Source organism: Cervus elaphus, chromosome 9 (genome assembly GCF_910594005.1).
Source record: "Cervus elaphus chromosome 9, mCerEla1.1, whole genome shotgun sequence".
In the NCBI taxonomy this organism is placed as follows: Eukaryota; Metazoa; Chordata; class Mammalia; order Artiodactyla; family Cervidae; genus Cervus; species Cervus elaphus.
The window spans coordinates 100,926,007-100,949,055 of NC_057823.1; the positions used below are offsets into that span (position 1 = coordinate 100,926,007).

A 23,049-nucleotide genomic window follows, 5' to 3' on the forward strand; every position below is an offset into this window, starting at 1 on the left:
AAAGTTAAATATAGGGAAAAGCTGACATGTTGAAAGAAGTAATAATAGAGGTTGCTCATGAGGACGTGGAGATTGATTGGAGTGGAAGTTGCTTATTGATATGTGGTTACTCATTAAATTGTATATTTAAGGTGGGCATTAAAAATAAAGTACGCTCAAAAATAAAGCAAAGCAAAAAAAGTATATATAATGATATATATTATATATAAAATTAAATATATATATAATGATATATAAATGATATATAAATGATACATTAGGAAGCTGGTCTGAGCCCAGTAACAGAGGCTGGTTTATATGTGTAAACTTTGCTCCCTTAAGTATATTTGTTTCATGAAATATATTTGAGACTTTTTTGATTTTTCTTTTTCCTTGCCTTTTAAGCATTGCATCACATTTTTCTTTGTCCTTCCTTTTTTTTTTTTAATTAGCTGCTGCCATTTCTTCAAATGACCCTTCTTAGTTTCTTTTTTACAATCTGGCAGCCACTGTGTGAAGCATACGCATCTAGACAGGTCTTGGCTCATAGTTAACACTTTATAAATATTAGTTACACAGAACCATTGAGTTTATTTCACTATTTGTGCTTCAGCATGCTACGTGTTTTTCCGTTTAATCAATTAAATATTCATATACTTTTTTTTACCCTTTTTGTATAGAGATATGTTAGTATACTTTTGAGTATTCATTAAAAAATTTCCTTGGCTCTTTCTTATTTAAAATTCTTATCTTTGTTAAAAATCTTAAACTGTTATTTTACTGCCTCCTGTCACACTGGTGGTCAGCTACTTTATCCAGGGATGCAGAGAGCAAAATAAGAGTGATGGTGGTTGGAACAGATTCTTTTGTTATATCCTGTCTGAAAGTTAAAAGAGTGATTGGCGATGTATGATCCGCTGTTAGGTGGCACCAGTATTAGAATATAAGTAATTAAAATGCATTATACTAAAATGTCCTGCATTGAACGAGATGGAAAGATTGAAGGAAGGGGAACGAGACATAAGTTGGAATAACACTCACCTTAAAAAATGGAGTATTTGGACTTCCCTGATGGTCCAGTGGCTAAGACTCGATGCTCCCAGTGCAGGGGGCCTAGGCTTGATCCCCGGTAAGGAAATTATCCATAGATCCCACATGCTGTAACTTAAGAGTTCTCATGCTGCAACCAAGACCTGGCATAGTCAAATAAATAAATGTTCTTTTAAAAATGAAGTTTTAGGTTTGTTAAGAAGTACAAGATATGGGAGGGATCCGTGTCTGCACTGTTTGTGATGTTCCTTCTGTTCTGCACTATCCCCAGGCCATTGACGTAGTTGACCAGTTAAGGTTTTGCTGGTTTGAACTCATTTTGGGCCATTCTGACTTAGTGCTGAGTATTTTTGGCATTCTTTTTCTCCTCAGTCCCCTAAACTCATGAAGTTCATTCTCAATGTTGCTTACTTCCAAATTTGAAAGGCAGACTGACCCTAGAGAGTGGGGGTAAGAATGGACACTGAAGCAGTGGCCTGCTGTGCAGAGCTTAGTCACCCAGCCGGGTCCGACTCTGCCACCCCATGGACTCCCACCAGCCTCCTCTGTCCCTGGGGATTCTCCATGCCCTCCTCCAGGGGATCCTCCCAACCCAGGGATCGAACCCAGGTATCCTGCATTCCTGGCGGACTCTTTACCATCTGAGCCATAATGGAAGCCCAAGAATACTGGAGTGGGTAGCCTATCCTTTCTCCAGGGGATCTTCCTGACCTAGGAATTGAACTGGGGTCTCCTGCACTGCAGGCAGATTTTTTTTTTTTTACCAGCTGAGCTACCAGGGAAGCCCAAAACAGTGGCATAGGCATGAGGAGTTGGGATGTGGTGGATAAAAATGAGGTGGGCAGGGTGGACCGTGGTTTGGTCCTGGAAGGCAGTGTGTGACTTCCCATTCTCCAGCAAGTAGAGGTAGGCTGGATCTGTTTCCTTAGGCAGGTAAGAACAAGGAGTATTGAGGCTCAGTAACACATGATTATAACCCTGGCTCCCAAGAGAGCTAACTCTAAGCTGCCCAAAGGGTTTGGTGGTTTAAGTTATACTGGTTTTGATAATTAAGGGTATCTAACCTAAGAGTGTTGATAGAGCACAAATAGGCAGTGGGAGCTGTGGTGTCTAAAGTCATGGGGACAAAGGGATCGGATTAGAAAACTTTATAAAGAAGATAAACATGTTGCCAGTGTTCTTTGTACAATGTCACTTCAAATTCTCAATTCTTTATAGTATAGTTTGATAGGAAGCCAGAGTAGACTCTAAGCCTCAAGATTAATGAATTCCCAAATGGACATTAACACCAAGATCTCTCAAATGAAGAGAAACAGAGCATCACTTACATTTTTAAAGAATCCTGGACTATCAGAATCTAAATGCCAAAGTTAGATTACAAAACTGCAACATGCTATAAATGTTTACATTAAATTTGTTAGACTCCTCTTAACACAGTTACAAAATACAGTGCCTGGATGTGTAATGGAATTTGAGGATAACACTAGAAATCCAAATTTATGGTTTCCCCCCGCCAGCCAATTGCTTGTTCTTTTCCCACTGCCAATCTTACAAAATTTCTGAATAATGAATATTTAAAATTTTCCAAATAGATGTGATTGAAGCTATTTTATAGAATTGTACAATATTGAGGACCAAAAAGTTCTCAAACATTATCTCTTTGAAATAGAAAAATTGAGGAAGAGAAGAATTGAATGAAGGTTAGAGTTACAGAGAAGACAGAGAAAATATTTCTTAAAAGCTACTCAGAATTCCTAGATCCTCCACGTTTTAAACTTTTATCACCACAGCGGAGAATTTTAACAGTATCACAGTTTGTTATAGGCATGAATAAAATGACAATATTTGCTTAGCAATGCTGAGTTGAAATAGAGTCACAGATTGCTATAAAGTCTTACTACACTCCAAGGAAGAAAAGTAACAAGAGAATTAAAATAATTTTTTTAAACAAAGTAGGGATGAATGATACATTATACCCCCAATATTAAAAAATACTAATCTGAGGTTAACATATTTTTTCTCCTTAATAGGTTTCATTTTGAGTATCTGATTGTCACGTTGACCTTGGGTGGGAAGTAATTAGACACGAAAGACTGAGCAACTGAATGGTTCAGCCTTCTTGCATCTGTGACTTGCTTCCTGGAAGGAAGACTGGAGCAGATGTCAAGCTACAGCCAGGGTGAGCAATTAAAATCAAGTAGTCTTCGGGCACCCTGGACTAAGATTTATAGAGTTTGGATCCTCTCTTTCCCATGGGCCTGTTTTCCGAAAAATGGGTATGAAGGATGAAATGGAAAATAACCTAGAAGGAATCTCTGAACTCTGGTGGTCCTGAGGTTAAGTTTATTAGAAACCCTAAGATCCCATGCTTGCTCACTTTTGATGGATCTGTCCTCACGTTTACTTTGTCAAGCAGTTTCTGGCCTTGTGATAACACAGCCACAGGAAGGCACTGACTGTGTCTTGGATAGACTCTGACCGCACAAAAGATATCAGTTTATTCTCTCTCTTTTGTGTGTGTTTCTAGTTTACTAAGCCTTAAGTTAATTTTCCTTAACAGTTATTTTATTGTGGTTAGGAGCACTGGAAACATTTAACATGACATTTGGTTTGTTAAAACCCCACAAAGCTAGCAGATGGTCGAGGGAAGCAGCACTCAGGATGCCATTTGATCCTTAATTTAAGACCATACTGGATGCTGCATCTGGAAGAAGAGCTGTGCCAAGAACATTGCTGTCGAATGAGAGACTCTGTTATTCATAAATATTTAGGAAAAATCAGAAGCAAGTGTTCATGAGCATAGTTCATTTCAGTTCAGTTCAGTCGCTCAGTCGTGTCCGACTCTTTGCAACCCCATGGACTGCAGCACGCCAGGCCTCCCTGTCCATCACCGTTTCCTGGAGCTTACTCAAACTCATGTCCGTTGACTCGGTGAGGCCATCCAACCATCTCATCCTCTGTTGTCCCCTTCTCCTCCTGCCTTCAATCTTTCCCAGCATCAGGGTCTTTTCAAATGTCAGTTCTTCGTATCAGGTGGCCAAAGTAGTGGAGTTTCAGCTTCAGCATCAGTCCTTGCAATGAACACCCAGGACTGATCTCCTTTAGGATGGACTGGTTGGATCTCCTTGCAGTCCAAGGGACTCTCAAGAGTCTCCTCCAACACCACAGTTCAAAAGCATCAATTCTTTGGTGCTCAGCTTTCTTTACAGTCCAACTCTCATATCCATACATGACCACTGGAAAAAACATAGCCTTGACTAGATGAACCTTTGTTGGCAAAGTGATGTCTCTGCTTTTTCATATGCTGTCTAGCTTAGTATATGAAACCAAAGAGGTATCCCATTGGAGGAGGATTCTGCAAACACTTCCAAATCTGTGGTATTTGGCTCTGATGGTAAAAAAAAAAAAAAAAAAAATCTGCCTGCAATGCGGGAGACCTGGGTTTGATCCCTGTGTTGGGAAGATCCCCTAGAGAAGGGCATGGCAACCCACTCCAGTATTCTTCACTGGAGAATTCCAGAGACAGAGGAGCGTGTGGTATACAGTTCATGGGGTCTCAAAGAGTCAGACACAACTGAGCGACTAAGCATAGCACAGTATTTATTTATGTAACGTTTTAATAAACCTATGGAGAATAGGCTTTTATAATGAAAATTTTATGGCTCTGTTTCTTTATTTTATTCATTCTGTGTACAAATGGAAGTTTTCATTTGTAATAGTCCCTGAAATAGTCATTATGTGTTTAAACCCCTCACACCAAATGTAGAATCTCCAAGTTTTTGTCTTTAACTATTTCCCCAATGCTTACAATATTAAAAAGCTTAGTATAATTAATTGGTAGCATGTATAACTGTGATAGCTGGCATCTAGTGACTTATCCTGTTATTCTTTTTTTTGGTCTTTTTTTGGAAGAAAGTTTGGGTAGTGAATCTCCCTAGACACGAGTGGTTTTGGATTCTCTAATAAAGTCATCTTTCCTTCAGGATTTCAAGTTTTAGGTCTATGCTTGGGGTGGGAAATTAAATGTTGCCCAATTCAAATAGATTATCAGTAGTTCAAGACAACAAAGAAGAGAATCAATAGCAAGCAGTCTTCCTAAGAACCTGACCATTTACTGTTTGCTTGTGTATGAGATGACCTATTGAATACCAGTTTTTTTTTTTTTTAATTGAAGGATAATTGCTTTACAGAATTTTGCTGTTTTCTGTCAAATTTCAACATGACTCAGCCATAGGGATACATACATCCGCTCACTCTTGAACCTCCATCCCCTCTCCCTCCCCACCCCACCCCTCTAAGTTGAGTTTCCTGAGACATACAGCAAATTCCCGTTGGCTGTCTATTTTACGTACGGTGATGTTAAGCTTCCATGTTACTCTATCCATACATCTCACCCTCTCCTCCCCTCTCCCCATGTCCATAGGTCTATTCTCTATGTCTGTTTCTCCACTGTTGCCCTGTAAATAAATTCTTCAGTACCATTTTTCTAGATTCCGTATATACGTGTTAGAATATGTGAATACCAGGTTTTAATGTTAGCATTCTGTGCTGGAAAGACCATTTAATGTGGATTTATATGTCACTGGCCTGGAGTTCAGGCTCCAGGAGAACAGGCTGTGTGAACCTGTCAAGTTGTGCAACCTCTTTGAGTTTCAATTTCACCACCAGTAATCAGAGTACGTTTGGGAATAACACTGCTTTCTTGTACTGAAGTATTACGAGACATGTATGAGCTTGTTTCTGAAAGTCGTTTGTGCATTGTAAAACCTGGGTTTGAATTCTGACTCTACCACTTTCTGACTTGTATTTTTGGATAAATTGCCTAATCAGTAAAACTGTATTTTCCACCATTTAAAATGAGAATAAGCACACAATGTTTGCAAACTGATTATTGTAGAGGAGGAGCTCAAAAGATGTTAATTGCTGTTACCACTTATTATTATTATTATTTTTACTAAATCTCTGTGACTGTATAGTCTAGGGATTTAAAATAATGATGCAGAATTTTGCTTAGTTATTTTAAGTCTATCCCAACAGATATTTATTTTTACTTGAAAACCTGGTACTCTTCATACTTTCCCATAAATTAGAATAACTTTTAAGCTGTTTGTATGTAGAATGAGAAATTTGCTTCCTAAACAAATAATGTCCCCTCTATATGTAGTGTTTTAACTTTCTGATATAAAGGACTAAGAAGGAATGGGTGTCTCTCAGGTTTTAGATTTTTTTTTTTTTTTTTTAATTTTGAGAGGGAAAAAACCTTTGAGGGCCCTCTGGGCTGCTCATGCTGTCTCTAGAGAATGTATTTGAGATGCACCAGTGATTGCTTTACCTCTTAAAATCCATTTAAAGAGTCAGCCTCAAACCTTTTTCCTGAGGTAATGGGATTAGTGCTCTGTTGGGACTGCAATCCTTGAGGATACAAATTTGTTTCTAAATGTTCTAGCTAGTAATCCTATGCTCCTGGACAAGTTTTACCATGTAACTGCCACTCTTGGAATGGAAAACACAGACCTCGGACCTCTGTCTGCCTGATTAGAATCCAAAGGCTTCAGCCTGAAGTATTCAGTCTTAAAATACTTTAGCTGCTCCTTACCTTTTTTCTTTGATGTTGGTGTCATTGAGGGAACGTGATGGTTTACCTGAATTCAAGAGTACAGTAATGATGCTTTCCTAAGCCAGTCAACAGTACGTGAAAAATTCTTTTAAGGTCCTTAATTTTTTACTACTTTAAAAATAAAATATGCTAAGAGATATTTTCAGTTTAAGTATATCCCTTATAATAAAAAATGTTCTGAGGCAACTTGTTTGGTTGGAATTCATTACAAAAGGAGTGAAAGTCAAGAACCAGTCTGTTCTTTTCTTTTCTGTCCTCTTTCAACAAGCCAGCTATTAATCCCTGGAGTGATGATATAGGTAGGTTGAGACATTATGAGCCCTAGAACGTAAAAACAGATAAAATATTAGTAAACTTGCTTTCTGACACCTTCCTGATCATATTCTATTACTCTTATTATTTTAAATTATATCCTAACATCAATAATGAACATTTTAGATAAGTATTACTAATTTTAGCAAATGTCTGTAAATTTGAAACATCCCAAGTCTGTTTTTATGAAGGATACTTTTCTATAGCTAGCATTCAGTGGAATGTAAGATATAAATTATGTATCTTTTGAAGGTCACTGTGAGTTTTAATATAAAAACCACTCAGACTATGCCGAATCATTTAGAAAAACTTCTCAATTTTTTTTTTTCTAAAATGTTCTATTTGTCTCCCTTTCGTCTTGGATGTATTTTACTGACTACGTTTGCCTTGTCTTGATGGTGTCTGGTGATAACTTGGAAGGCGGTTGTGTCTGTGCTGTGGAAACCAGGGAGTGTGACCTAGGGAACGCTGATTTCAGCACTGGAGCTCTGACTTACTGCCCCCTCTCTGACCGTCTAGTGTGAGTTAATACTTAGCCTTTCTGAGCCTCAGTTTTCTCATCTGTGAAATGGGGCTAGAAATACCCTTCCTACAGTGGTGGTGAGGATTACATGAGATTGCATCGTGTCTAACGATGTCTGGCATGTGGGGAGCTCTCAGGCAGTTCAGTTCCCTAGTTCCTGGTGGATGAAAATGAAAATGCACGTGGGCAGGTTTGGACTTCAGCTCTGACCTCAGTCGCTGATGGTTGTTCATTTCTTTGTTTGCTTTTTACTTAAAAAAAAAAAAAAAGAAGTGAATGAAGCTATGTAATTTCCAGTGTAGATATGGCTTTCACCCTAGGCTTTAAATATGTATGAGTAAATCAACTGCATTTACAAATAATAAACTCTTCCCTCATAGAGTTATTTTAGAGACTCCAAGATATATAACAGTTCAGAGACCATAGCACATGCTAAGCACTCAGTGAAAGTAAGTTGTCACTAATAGAAAGATGAGATCTTTGTGATAGAGGTTGGGTACTCCAAAACTGACTAAAAGTCATGTGTACAAAGCATTTTCCAGGTATTCCAATTTAGGTTGATCTTTATGTATTTCATTAGAAAAAAACTAAACTTTAAATGATTATAATTAATAATCAAATTAGCTGGACTTTGAGAATATATTTGAGAATATATTCATATAAACAGCTGCCCCTTTTGGATCTTTAATATATAGTCTTTAAAGAGCCAAAAATTAGCAGTTAGGAGTTCTTTTGTTTTTAGAAAATTGTACTTGTGAGAAATAATTCAGAATATACTGTATCTTTTATTCAAATGTAGACAGATTGTTCATGTATATTTTACCTTTAGAAACCTCAGAATCCAGGGAAGATTAATTAGTCCTTCTTTCTCAGCTCTGGCATTGTACCAGCTCAGTATTCTGCAATATATATGTTTCTTTTTGTATACCTGGCAATATATGTAAATTTCCTTCAGTCTGCTCGGTCAGTATTTCTGTGTGTTTCTGTATATTTCTGTGTACCCAGGGCTTACATCTAGCTGGCATTGCACTGCGTGACGGTCACAGTTGCGTGGCTGGCTTTCGTTCTGACTGATCAGTACCTGTGTAGTAGCTGGTGTGTGCAATGTTTTGAATATTACCCCTGCCCAGAACTATTCATACCTACATCCCTGTTTCCTCATGGAAGACTAATATAATCTTGCTATGCATTCTTTCTTCGTCTTTCACTCCAGGAAGGTTGGAGTCCCCAGCGTGAGATGGTTCTTAGCTTTTGCCTGGATCTTTCTGTTGAAGAGCTGCAGTATCTTCTGGCTTGTATCTTAATTCTCACTGTACTGAACTCCAGGACTTTATACAGGGTGTGGCGTGCCAGCTCTGAAATGTGTTGTTAGGCCACCTTCGTCATGGGTTATTGACTTTTTCAGAGAATGTTTAGATACAGACTCATAACTACTCATCTGTCCTTCTCCATGACTTGCCTATTACCTGAAATTCCTCTGATGAGAAGACACGTTGGAAAGTCCATCGTTAAGCTTGAGCGGCAGAGGTCTTTGTAGGGGATTTGCTAGTACTAGAAATCAGGTTCATGTTATAAGGAGCATTTAAATCATCTTAGGTCACATCCTAACTGGTCATTTGACACCATCAAATGCCAAGGTTGCCAAGATTGTGGCCCCGTCTACTGCCCCTGTTATGCTGTCTATTTTACTGAATGGTATTCCCCTTCGGTTAATTAAGAATATTGTAGTACATGGCAACTTAAGTATTTTTGCTTTGGAAAAGATGGAGGCTGAGGCTAAAAGAGTCTCACAGATTTAATAGGAACAGCGCTTTTAACAGGGCTCCCCAGGTGGGCTAGTGGTAAAGGATCCATCTGCCGATGCAGGAGACGTAAGAGACGCAGGTTCGATCTCTGGGTCAGGAAAAGTCCCTGGAGGAGGGCATGGCAACCCACTCCAGTATTTTTGGTTGGAGAATCTCATGGACAGAGGAGCCTGACGGACTTCTCTTTGCCACCGGCTACAGTCCATAGTGTCGCAAAGAATCGGACACAACTGAGGCGACTTAGCAGGCAGGCAGGTGCTCTTAACAGATTTCAGATCTCTGACTCTGACTTTTTGGTAATCTGAGAGGGTCTGCAAAGTAACTCAGATGCAAGTAACTCTCTTGATTTATAGTTTAGAGTAGAAAGTTCAGCACAGGTAACTTACTAGCCCAGGGATGGATAAGTTTCAACTTCCATGTCAGATCTAAACAGTTGGGATTTGGACTTTTGGAAGTGATAGGCTTGATATTCTTCAGTTGTATCAAGGTCATATCCCTGATCTGTGGTAGAGTCTGGTCTGAAATCTGGTTCTTTTGGTTTCTAATGTCGTTTTCATTTCTCCTAGTCATTTTATTATAAACCTCATGAAAACCTTTATATTGAATACATTTTTATAACCTTGTAATCCATTGTGTAGGCATGAAAAGTTAAGACTCTGACATTTTTATTATATGCAAAGAAAGTGAAAATTATCTTGTTAAAAATATCATGGTTATTATTCAATTTTGAAAATGCAGAATTAATGTGAGAAAGAAAAATACAGTTTCATATGCACATCATTTTAAGCATGACCCTTCATTATTAAGCTCTTTTTTACAAAGTGTGCTGTCAGCTTTTTAAAGGACACATTTCAACAAGGATTAAATCTTTGGGGAATTAGCCTGAATTATTTATAAGTACAGGCATACCTCAGAGATACTGCAGATTCAGTTCCAGACCAGCACAGTAAAGTGAATATCACAATAAAGTGAGTCACACAAATTTTTTCATTTCCCAGTGCATAAAAAGATGTGTATACTTTACTGTAGTCTATTAAGGGTGCACTAGCATTATGTCTTTAAAAAGTACATACTTAATTTTAAAGAACACTTTATTGCTAAAATATGCTAACCATCATCTGATTCTTCAAAGAGTCATGATCTTTTTGCAATAGTAACTTAAAGATCACTTAGTGAAGTAAGTCAGAAAGAGAAAACAAATGTATGTCAATGCATACCTATAGAATCTAGAAAAATGGTACGGAGGGACCTATTTGCCAGGGAGGAATAGAGACACAGATATAGACAACAGACTTGTAGACACAGGCTGGGAAGGAGAGGGTGGGAGGAGTTGAAGTGAGTAGCTCTGAAACACACATTACCGTGTGTAAAAGAGAAAGCTAGCGGGAACTTTCTTTATAACATAAGGAGCCCAGTCTGTTGCTCTGTGACAACCTAGAGGTGTAGGATGGAGTGGGAGGTAGGAGGGAGATTCTAGAAGGAGGGGACATGTGTATACCTGTGGCTGATTCATGCTGATGTATGGCAGAAACCAACACAACATTGTAAAGTAATTATCCTCCCATTAAAAATAAATAAAAATAAAGTTTTAAAAATTGACAAGTTGGATACTAATTTAAATTTGAATTAAAGTTTTAAAGAATTAATTCACGCATCTTAAATCATAATAAGAATATGAATTTGATGTGCAAAAGAAGATCACTGATCACAGATCATCATAACAAATGCAATAATTAATAATGAAAAGCTTGAAATATTACAAGAATGATTGAAATGTGACACAGACATGCAAAGTGAGCAAATGCTGTTGGAAGAATGACGCTGATATGTTTGCTGGATATGGGATTGCCACAAGCTTTCAATTTGTAAAAAATTATCTGCAAATCATGTTAAAACAAGGTAAGCCTGTAATTGCCGAAACATGCACATATATAATGGCACCCCACTCCAGTGCTCTTGCCTGGAGAATCCCATGGACGGAGGAGCCTGGTGAGCTGCAGTCCATGGGGTCGCGAAGAGTTGGACATGACTGAGCGACTTCACTTTCACTTTTCACTTTCATGCATTGGAGAAGGAAATGGCAGCCCACTCCAGTGTTCTTGCCTGGAGAATCCCAGGGACGGGGGAGCCTGGGGGGCTGCTGTCTATGGGGTCGCACAGAGTCGGACACGACTAAAGTGACTTAGCAGTAGCAGCACATATATATGTGTGTGGATAGAAATACATTTATCAGTACAGAAGGGAAATGTTCATACTGTGATGTTATGGATACTACAACTGTATTTCATACCATTTTTAACCCTGTGGGTGTGGTTTGTGTATTTCCCTGGATAACTTTGTTGGCACACAATAGAAATCTAACGAAAATGATAACTCTTTTCTCATATTGTACTTCCCTTAAGTAGAAAAAATTTACTGCAGTGCCCACGTGGTAGAATTTTTAAAGTCTGTTAAGATGCTAAGTGAATTTCATGGCATTCCGCTATGGTATTATCCTTCTTAAAATAGAACTAGTCTCTCTTCCTCACTGTCTGCCTCTCACGTACACTACACCTTCCTCCAGCCATTTGCCTTTCCTGAGACATGCTCTGTTTTCATCTTATCACTTTAGTAACCAGAGGTACCAAAGTCCTACATCCACTGAAACCCAGGCTTTAAAGATTATCTGCAGCTGTTCCCTCTACTTCTTTTATGATTCTCTGTAGCTTGAAAAATTGGGAAATGTCCAAATTAACCACGATCCCAACTTTTCAAACTTTTCTGTGTCCTGGCATTAGAGTTCTACTTTGCGTCTAGCCCTATGTTAATTATTTCAGGGATATACAGTCATTCCTTTTAAACAGGAATACTAAAATATTATTGGAGCTAGCATCCTCTTAAGGCAGGCTCGACACTAACCCTTGCTCACACCTAGGACAAGGTCAAACTAATCCAGTGTATTTTCAGGGGCTTTTATGTTCTCTTTGTTTCCAAATATTATCTCCATTTTCTTTTATTCTTATATACTGCCCTTTATTCTGTAATTACATGCCAGCTTTCTGGTATGAACCGGTTGGAATGCTAAGACATGGGAAACTCAATCACAGAGAAGTGTGTAAGCTGCACAACCGGATGTAAAACCAACTCTAGACAGACAGAAGACAGGACAGGTATGGGGCTAGGGGTGCAGGCTCTGTGTCAGTCAGTCCTGACGTGAAGCCGTTTCTTTGAGACACTGTGTCACTGAACATGTTGAAGTCACATCAGTTCACTTAGACCACTGTTTGCTCCTCTGTACAATGGAGGTAATGCTGTCCCATCAACTGTATTGGTAGATGAAAGCAAAAGCCTATGAAAAAATTGAGCTACTTGCTTAATTTTTAGTCAGTGAGAATGTCAGTTAGTGTGATAACAAAATGCGCAGTGGACACCAGGAGGAGGCGGGCGGTGCCGAAAGCAGCAGCTGAGGCCTGAAGGCAGCTGTGACGGGGGTCGTGTCTTTACCAAAGTCCTTCCTGTTCGCCGGATCTTAGCGGAGGGAGCCCAGCAGCTCTGCCTGTTACTACACCCTGCTGGCGCCTGCAGCTTCGCTTCCCGTTATGGACAAACATTTTAGCTTGTTTTTCTTTGATGATATTATAAACAGGGATTCATCCTTGTCAAGTATTTATTAATTGAAGGTTTCTTCCCTCAAGGAGCTCTTAGGTAGAAATAATATGGACACACAAGAAATGAAGTACAGAGCTTGTTCTCGAAAGATTATCAGTGCTACAGGCTGCTAGGGAAGGGAATGACCACATTGTGGAGATCAAACCTTGTACGAATGACAACTCTTCTTTTCTTGATGTGGCCTTTGACACGACACTTAATGTTAGCCAAAAGGCCGAGAAGCGATTTGATGTGGCCTTTGAAATAAAATGGCATAAAAGTATGTTTGACATAAGGATTCAGTAAGTTTAATCCTGGAACAGCTACTATAGAAGTCATGATTTAGTCAGATCTTGTTTGTGAGATTTTGGTTTTCCTAGAAAAAATTAAGTTTGTTTTTTTTTAAGTGTTTGATTCATTTGCCAGCAATGCTTGAAAGGCAGCTAGAGACTTGGCTTCTTCACATTACAACGAGTGGAGCCCAGAACTACCAAGGTAAAGGCTTCCTGCTCTGGTCCCCCAGAAACCCACATTTTCTGGCAGCAGATTCTGCACTGAGCTTTTTATGATCATCTACTAAGCAGTTACAATACAATGGCCAAAGTACAATATTTGTATGTGTAGGTGTTTGTGGGACCAAAATGCAGAGGTACTGGTATGTCCTTATGTTCATGACTATTCTGTTTCCATAGAGAAGAGAATCAAAGGCATATACAGCTAATTTAATTACTGAATGTGTTTGACATTATTTTTTTTTATTTTTTATTATTTTTGCTTTTGAAATTTTTGGTCAAAGATGGATTCAAAATGTATTCTTTAATTTTACATTGAGCATTTGGTTAAATAAAAGATTTTGTGAATATGTGGAAACTCTCCTGAGTTTAATCAACTTACTGATTCACTAGGCATGTGATGATTTTTAAAAAGGGGAAACATCTCATTTCCATTCTGCATCATTTAGGTAATCTTTTCCCCTTCTTTTTGGAACATTTGGCTTGAATGTGAGTTTAATAGAGTCTGCTAGAATGTCATAGTGTTACTGACGTCCTGCTGTGACCTGTGCTAAGTTTTAGGGGTATAATAGTGAATGAAACACAAAAATCCCTGCTCGCATAGGGATTATAGTTAGAAATTAAGCCTTGTTATTAAAATACTGCCATGAGACTAAATATTTTGGAGCAGTAAAGGGAGATGGGGAGGCTCGAAGCCTAGGGAGGTTGCAGTTTGAGATATGGAGGTCAGCGAAGACCTCGCAGAGAGGGTGACGGTTAACAAAGACCTGAAGGTGAACAAGAGAGGAGACCACTTGATTGCACGTGTGAGTGAAAGTCACTCAGTCGTGTCCAACTCTTTGCGACCCCATGGACCATACAGTCCATGGGATTCTCCAGGCCAGAATACTGGGGTGGGTAGCCTTTCCCTTCTGCAGGGGATCTTCCCAACCCAGGGATGGAACCCAGGTCTCCCACATTGCAGGCGGATTCTTTACCAGCTGAGCCACAAGGGAAGCACACTTGGCTCCGTGGAGTGAGAATGTTCTAGGCAGAGGAAGCAGCAAGTAAGTGCAGAGACCCTGCAGCGTGAAAGACCAGTGAGGGGCCAGCAAGTGTGGAGGCCCATGTGGAGAGCCTGGTTTTGTAGGGCCCTGCATGCCAGGGGAAGTGGTCTGGCTCTTACTGTGGCCCGAATGAGAGGCTCTGGGGGGTGTCAGGCGGAGGAGTGCTATGGACTGCTTTAGCTTCAAAGGCTTACTGTGACTGCTGTGTGTTGAGAACAGATTGCAAGGTGGCCAGGGCAAAAGCATGAGATGAGTTACGAGACAATTACAATAACCAGGCACCAGAAGATGGCATCTGTCTCCTTACCGTGCATTTAATGCTGTGGGTATTGTGTACAGACACTAGGGCAAGGGGCCATTTTGGTTCACTTTGCAGCCTGTGTTTTTTTTCCCCTTGTGGTTCAGATCTTACATAGAAGGGAAAGAGAGAAATCAATAACTTCATTTTTTTTTTCTGGCCATTACTGGTAGTAATATGAAGCTTGCATATTTACGGCATTTTATCGTTTTCACCCATCCTTACGTGTGTTGCTACCCTGGAGGCTCAGACGGTAAAGCCTCTGCCTATAATGCGGGAGACCCGGGTTTGATCCCTGGGTCGGGAAGATCCCCTGGAGAAGGCAATGGCAACCCACTCCGTATTCTTGCCTAGAAAATCCCATGAACGGAGGAGCCTGGTAGGCTACAGTCCATGGGGTCGCAAAGAGTTGGACATAACTGAGCGACTTCACTTTTCTTTTCTTTATGAGTCTTGTGCTCACAGTGGCCCGTGGAATGGACGCCAGTTTCCAGGTTTATAAGACATGTCAGGGTCACCCAGCTGTCCCTTATCTTTGGGGGTGTGCATATTGACTTCAGTGAATACATACAAGCTAAGCAATGGTCATAATTATCTATTCTAGCAGGATGGGACTCAGGTGCACTTAATGAAATTTAGTCAGCTGCTGACGCATTAAAGAGTATACCTGTCATTGGTGGTGGCTAGGTTGTCAAGCTAAAAAAAAACTTCTTTGTTATTGGAATTGCATCTATAAATTGTTCAAAGGGGATTCTTTATCAATGAGAACACTGATTTTAATTTTCTCCTTTTAAGTGTATCTTTTCTTTTAATAGGATTCACATCTCTAAAGATGAAATAGAAGTGAAAGTGTACCCAAACTGGAAGAATATCCCCCCAATGCAGGGGGAATTATAATGCCAAAAGATATTTAATTTTTGCTGACTAGCAACACTGGGTACAGTGTTTCCTTGTATGTGTCAAAATACTTCAAGAGAAGATGGTTTTCTTATATGAAATTTAAATAATGAGGCTCATGACATTTTACTTTAACCCACATTGGATGCAGTTAAAACATTCAAGTTATATCAAAGAAAATGGCATAGATAACTTTCCTGTAATTTAAATTTAAAATGTGTTTTAAGTGTTTCAGAGAAGATGGGAGATTGTAGAAATTGCTATATGTTATAATAGTTGAGAAAGCAGAATGTGTATTTTTTTTTTCAGAGTGTGTATTTTGTATTCAGAAATATATCATGTACCAGCTGTTGCAAAATTTGAATGGAAAAAAAAACTAAATGGGCAAATACACCTTTGTAGTCAAAGGGAATAATATATCACTTGAATTGTGTTCTTAAATTACCATTTGTCTACAAGATTGAATTTTTGAATGTAACAGCAGTAAAATGCAAAAAAGGCAGGTTAATATAGTGATGTTTATGGAAAAAACTTAAGTGCTCAGGATAGGAATTTGAACTTATGGTTCACAAAATAGTTCTCCATTACTTTCTAACAAGTATGACTATTGAACAGATTAATAGTTTATGTTGAAAACCCTACTTTTTGAATGCGCTCTCAATTGTAATATTCCCCATTAAAGATGTATTTATTTTTATTTTTTTCGGTTGAAATAGCAGTATGTGTAAAGTACAGTTGATGTTCTGGCTTTCAATCTGACAAGCTTTTGCAATATGTAGACTGTGGCAGGGTAGTGCTTTCAAATGTTCTTTTTAAACTTTTAGTAGGGAATGATTTCTGGGGCAGCTGAAGGATTGGTACCATGGGGAACATTGGAGATGCTGGTTTATTGTTATTATTCTCTATTCCTGTTCATTATTTTTGTGGACCCCACTTCCTGCCTGCCTCTGTACTTTTCCTTTCTCTTTTCTTGCTGATTGAATTCCTCCTCTCAACTGTATTACTGCGTGCCTCCCATATGCCAAGCATTATTCTAGGAGCTAGAAATACACCTCTCCACTCTCTAGAAACGGACTGTCTCTTGAGGGGGCTGAACAATGTACAACTTAAATGAGGGAATGTGTTCATTGTGAATAGCTCAAGGCTTGGAGAGGTGACAGAGCAGTACAATATTGTAATGTGTGTGTGTGTGTGTGTGTGTGTGCAAGCGTGCATGTTCATTCACGTCCGACTCTTTGTGACCCCATGGACTGTAGCCTGCCAGGATCCTCTGTCCATGGGATTTCCCAGACAAGAATACTGGAGTGGGTTGCCTTTTCCTTCTCCAGTTGTGCTGGGGGCGCTGGGGGTAGCACAAAGAGGACGGCTGACTCCACACGGAAGCTGAATCCTGAATAAGGAAGAGCAAGTTCTTTTTTCCTTCTTGTGTTCTTTTTTTCCTTCACTCTGGCCCATGGATAGATGGGGAAACAATGGAAACCGTGACAGACTTTATTTTCTTGGGCTCCAAAACCACTGCAGATGGTGACTGCAGTCATGAAATTAAAAGATGCTTGCTAATTGGAAGAAAAGCTATGACAAACCTAGACAGCATATTTAAAAGCAGAGACATTACTTTGCTGGCAAAGGTCCATCTAGTCAAGGCTATGGTTTTTCCAGTGGTCATGTATGCATGTGAGAGTTGGACTGTGAAGAAAGCTGAGTGCTGAGGAATTGATGCTTTTGAACTGTGGTGTTGGAGAAGACTCTTAAGAGTCCCTTGAACTGCAAGGAGACCCAACCAGTCCATCCTAAAGGAGACCAGTCCTGGGTGTTCATTGGAAGGACTGATGTTGAAGCTGAAACTCCAATCCTTTGGCCAGCTGACGCGAAGAGCTGACTCATTTGAAAAGACGCTGATACTGGGAAAGACTGAAGGCAGGAGGAGAAGGGGATGACAGAGGATGAGATGGTTGGATGGCATCACCGACTCAATGGACATTAAGTTTGAGTAAACTCCGGGAGTTGGTTATGGACAGGAAGGCCTGGCGTGCTGAGGTTCATGGAGTCACGGAGAGTCGGACGACTGAACTGAACTGAACTGAGCTGGCCCACAGACTCACAGTAGCCCGGCCGCATCCATGGCTTTCTGTGTACTCAGAGTTGAGGCCAAAGGCAAGCCAGCCCTCTTACCTCTCCTCAGGGATATGGTGTGGATACAGATGACTGACTGCCCTTCCTTTATACACCTTCACATTCTTACTCCCTGTTAAGAATTCACTAATTATTCTGTATTTTAGAAGGTTGCTTTTGTCCTCTCCTTCCACCAGCCCCTTGCTCGATCCCCCTAGCAACCACACAGCATGTTGAATTTGCCTCTGTTGTAAGCTTTCTCACATTGCCTTGTAACATTTGTTTTCCAACCCTTTCCAAAACGCCATCCCTTCCTGCCCCATTAAAAGCCAGGTAAGCATCATTTCTATTCATCTTTGTATTTCCAGAGGCTTGTGCAGTGTGTGAAACAATTAACTTTCCAAAAGTGTTGTGTTTTTCAACCAAATTAATAGTTTAATTTTATAGTGCTTGCTCTTATAACTTGAACCCATATATATACGCCTTTCCTTCCTAATACCTAGGTGATTAAATGAAAGCAAAATGTAAGGGGCTAATTTAAGTAACTTAATGTATTCTTGTCAATTACGTAAAATGTAAATGCAGTACCTTAATAACTAGTTTCCTCTCTTTTGCTATTTATATTTTCCTCAAAGAGAGTAGGATGCTGAACCACATTTAGAGTTAATCAGAACAAACATTAGAGACATGTAGAAAACAGCATAATTATGATGCACTTTTAGACTGCACAAGTGAAATTAGATAAGTCATTTGAAGATTTGTATGATTCATTATAATGCAATTGATTATGTGGCTTATCTTAAGTTATAATCTAACACTGGGAAGAATGCCATGACCTAAAGAAATATTTTATGTGGATAATGTCATCATGCATTTACAACAATCAGTATAGATACTTTCATAGAAGAATTTTGAAGTATTTTAAGGCAACATTTAAAAAGAAAATACATTTTTAATATTTAATTGACCGTGCTTTTGTTTGTCTATTCCTAAGATGGAAAGAAATGAATCACAAGTTCATTATTATTTGTCATCTTTTTCGTTACTTTAAAGAAGTACATGAGTATCATCAGTTTACAGATTAGCAGTGGTTGCCTTTAAACAACATGGCATTTTCCCAGTGTTTCTGGTAAAGTCTTATTACCTCTGCATTTCATTTCACTATTTTTAGCCATATAAGTCTTAAAGACTGACTATTATGTTCTTTGGACCTGAATTGCTCCCTCAAAGGGGGAAGAATATAGACAACACAAAGGCTTAAGTTTGTTTCTTTGTGAAAATTGCTACATTTAAAGGCCATTTTCATATTGTTCTTTTTAACATGTCAATTATTATTCAGTTCAGTTCAGTTCAGTCGCTCAGTCGTGTCCGACTCTTTGCGACCCCATGAACTGCAGCATGCCAGGCCTCCCTGTCCATCACCAACTCCTGGAGTTTACTCAGACTCATGTCCATCGAGTCGGTGATGCCATCCAGCCATCTCATCCTCTGTCATCCCCTTCTCCTCCTGCCCCCAATCCCTCCCAGCATCAGGGTCTTTTCCAATGAGTCAACTCTTCGCATGAGGTGGCCAAAGTATTGAAGTTTCAGCTTCAGCATCAGTCCTTCCAATGAAAACCCAGGACTGATCTCCTTTAGGATGGACTGGTTGGATCTCCCTTAGTCCAAGGGACTCTCAAGAGTCTTCTCCAACACCACAGTTCAAAAGCATCAGTTCTTCGGCACTCAGCTTTCTTCACAGTCCAACTCTTATCCATACATGACTACTGGAGAAACCATAGCCTTGACTAGACGGACCTTTGTTGGCAAAGTAATGTCTCTGCTTTTTATATGCTATCTAGGTTGGTCATAACTTTCCTTCCAAGGAGTAAGCGTCTTTTAATTTAATGGTTGCAATCACCATGAATTATTATTACTAGATACTAAAAAGTTGAATTCAAATGAATGTAATGGAAAAAAGGGAAGGAAGTATATGAATATGATTTAATAATTTCCTACCTTCCATTCTCTTCATATATGACAATGAAGCTTACTTAAATGCCTAAGGTTTTGGTTGAAAAATCAGTCTTATTATTTAAAAGAGAAACATAACACCATTGTAAATTGTACTCTCAAGGTAAATCTCTGGTTTTCTTTTGTTTTTATTGTTACTTCAAAGGGAATGTTTGCTTAATAATGAGTTTCTGTGTGTAAATAAGAGCAGTAAACAAGAAGAAGAAAATAGTTTGGAGAGGCAGAGAATTGCAGTTTCTACTTCCCATTCTAATTCTTTAGTGATAATACATATATTGTGAATGTCCTTTATTCTTGATTAAAATATCTTGATTAAGATGGAATACTTTCTGGTTTTTTACCTTTAATATTCTTTAATAGGAAAAGTTGACAGTGATGGATTGACTAATATGTAATAAATATAGAATCAGAGGCCTGGAATAATCCCTTGAAATAATCACCTTCAACTCCTTGACTCTCAGAAGAAGTACACCTGAGAATTTGAATTCCTAAAGATCTTTAAAGAAAATTCTGTTACTTTTTCATTGTGATATATATCATACATACAGATGCACCCAGAGGGCTTGGACATCTTAAAGAATAGCTAGAAACTCCTATGGAACCACCATCCAGGCCAAGAAACAGAACATGGCTAGCATCCCAGATAACCTGCTCCACGTGAAATGTCACTCACTTTCTATCAAAACTAGTTCCAGTTGTTTTCAAAGTTTCTATTCAAGGATTCCATGTAGAATCATTGTTTTATTTCCCTCGCCCCACATTCAGAGATTTATCATTGGAAAGTGTTAAATGCCATAGAAAGCCTGTCTAGGCAAGAGGTATTTCCATTCCTGGTTCTTTTGAAATGTGTGTAGTGGCTAAAAGTAAAAGTGGGTCAGTTAGGTAATTGTGCTAGTTGATGCATTTGGTTGGGTAAGCTGGGGGAGAGCCTCTTTCTTTCAGTCTTAAATGTGCAGAGACTGAAGATGAAAAGTTACAGATGTTTGGGTGGATGGGGTAGAGAAGAGAGTCTTGGATTGACATGAATTAAATCCAGATTTCACGGTGATTTAACAAATCCTATAGAACTACTATCAGTTTTTGAAATAGCAGAGAGGAAGACAGCTATATACTAGAAGGCAGTTTTCAATTAATCAGGCATCAGGCAAATGATGTCACAGTAACACAATCAGGTATTTTAGAAAGAAAAAATGCCCACTGTCATTCTTGACTAGACCCTAGATCTTTAAATATATAGCTCAGTAGCTCAGTGCTCTGCCCATAAAGCATGTTGCTTTTGACAAATACTGCATTGTGTTCAAACTGATTTCTTATTCTGCTTTCTTACATTGGGCCATTTGTTTAGTTTTCTTTTACTGTATTTTGAATTATTAATCACTCAGCAGATACTTTATTCCCGTAAAAGGAATTATAAACATCATTGAAATGGTGCTAGGGATGAAAGAGCAGATGGGTGCTGGTTTGTAGTTAAAAAAAAAAAAATTATTTCCCCAGGGAGAGCTGTTGGCAAAGTATAACAATCTGTAATTAGATTACTGGAACAGAAAGAAAAAGGGAAGGAAAGAAGTAAATTAGCCATATGCAGGTCTACGAAAATTTTTCTACCAAGAGGAAGAAGCATTGCTTTTAAATATATGTATTTGTTAAAATTGCAGTGTAACGAGTACTTCCCCTGTTAAATTTTAAATTATTACCTCTCCCACGTCGTTCTTTGTTTTCACTCTCCGTTGTTCACTTCTCCGACTCTGTAGCGGATCTGTTTAATAATCACTGCTGCCAGGATAAAGCTGTCATCAGCCAGCGAGATGACAGTTCACTAAGAGAGATGTTTTGGCATTCCAGGACTTAGAGGACGTTAAATATGGCATAAGACAGAACAGGTCTTCTTTCTTTTGACCTATAAAACATAGATGCTATTGTGAAAAATAACGCTTCACAAAATATCTTCAGCCAGGAGTTCTGGATAATATTCATCCTCAAGGTTTGCACTGGATTTTATTGCTGTATTTTTTGCCTCCTGTCCTTCACATTTGGAAAAGAGAACCAGGGAGATTCACTGGACCATATATCAATTTTGAAACAACTTGTCCGGCTTCACAGGGTGCTGAATGGGGTGCTCTGTTTTATGGTGGGAGTTTACTCGTTAACATGTTCAATAAAGGGTCAGGGGCTTTGTCATCACTTTGTCATCCCATGGGGTGAGGAACAAGAACTAATCAGTATTTTTTCCTGGTTCCCTCCCTGGATGTCTTACAACCCCATCTGTGTGTTTTTCTTTGACTTTTCTTCGGTGAGGTCTTTGGTTGTTAAATTCCCCCCCCCCATCTCATACACAATCTGTTAGCATATCCTATTGCCTCTACCTTCAAAATGTATCAACGTTTCAGCCACTTGTTATTTTAACCACTCATCTCTGACCACCTGGATTGCAGCAGAAAACAATAATTTTATATACTTTCCTTGTCTAAGCAAGAAAGGTGTGAACCCTTCCCCGGCCCTTCCCTTGAATCCATTCTCAATAAAGGGGCCATTCAGTTCAGTTCAGTTGCTCAGTTATGTCCAACTCTTTGTGACCCCATCGACTGCAGCACGCCAGGACTCCCTGTCCATCACCAACTCCCGGAGTTTATCCAAACTCATGTCTGTTGAGTCGGTCATGCCATCCAGCCATCTCATCCTGTCGTCCCTTCTCCTCCTGCCTTCAATCTTTCCCAGCATCAGGATCTTTTCAAATGTCAGTTCTTCGCATCAAGTGGCCGAAGTATTGCAGTTTCAGCTTCAGCATCAGTCCTTCCAATGAATATTCAGGGTTGATTTCCCTTAGGATGGACTGGTTGGATCTCCTTGCAGTCCAAGGGACTCTCAAGAGCCTTCTCCAACACCACAGTTCAAAAGCATCAATTCTTTGACCCTCAGCTTTCTTTATGGTCCAACTCTCACATCCATACATGACTACTGGAAAAACCACAGCTTTGACTATACGGACCACAGTGGCCTTAGATGGACCTTAGGGGTCGTAGTGAGCCTTTTAAAATGGAAATCCAGTCATGCCATTCTTCCCAGACTCTGCGGTGACTCTCCATTTGACCCAGGGAACAAACCAAGGTCCATGCAGAGTGGGTGACCTATGGGGACCTACAATACCTTCTCCATACCTGCCGGACCTGCTCCCCTTTCTTCTTTGACTACAGTCTCATCCTTGTAGCTGCTTAGCTCCAGCTCTTTTATATATCTGGGGACACCTGCAGATATCTGCCT

At 39.4% G+C, this 23,049-nt stretch overlaps 1 protein-coding gene across 23 annotated transcripts in view; it reads left to right on the plus strand.

The window, feature by feature from the left end:
- Positions 1-23,049, plus strand: part of PAM (peptidylglycine alpha-amidating monooxygenase) — a 308,314-nt gene that overhangs the window by 81,253 nt on the left and 204,012 nt on the right. Inside the window, exon 1 of one of the 23 annotated variants that reach the window (XM_043913700.1) lies at positions 3,060-3,208. The exons of the other annotated variants lie outside the window; for them this stretch is intronic. The gene's annotated coding sequence lies outside the window, so the exon portion shown is untranslated. Of the gene's footprint in view, positions 1-3,059; positions 3,209-23,049 lie in introns of those variants that run through there. 23 annotated transcript variants of the gene reach the window in all.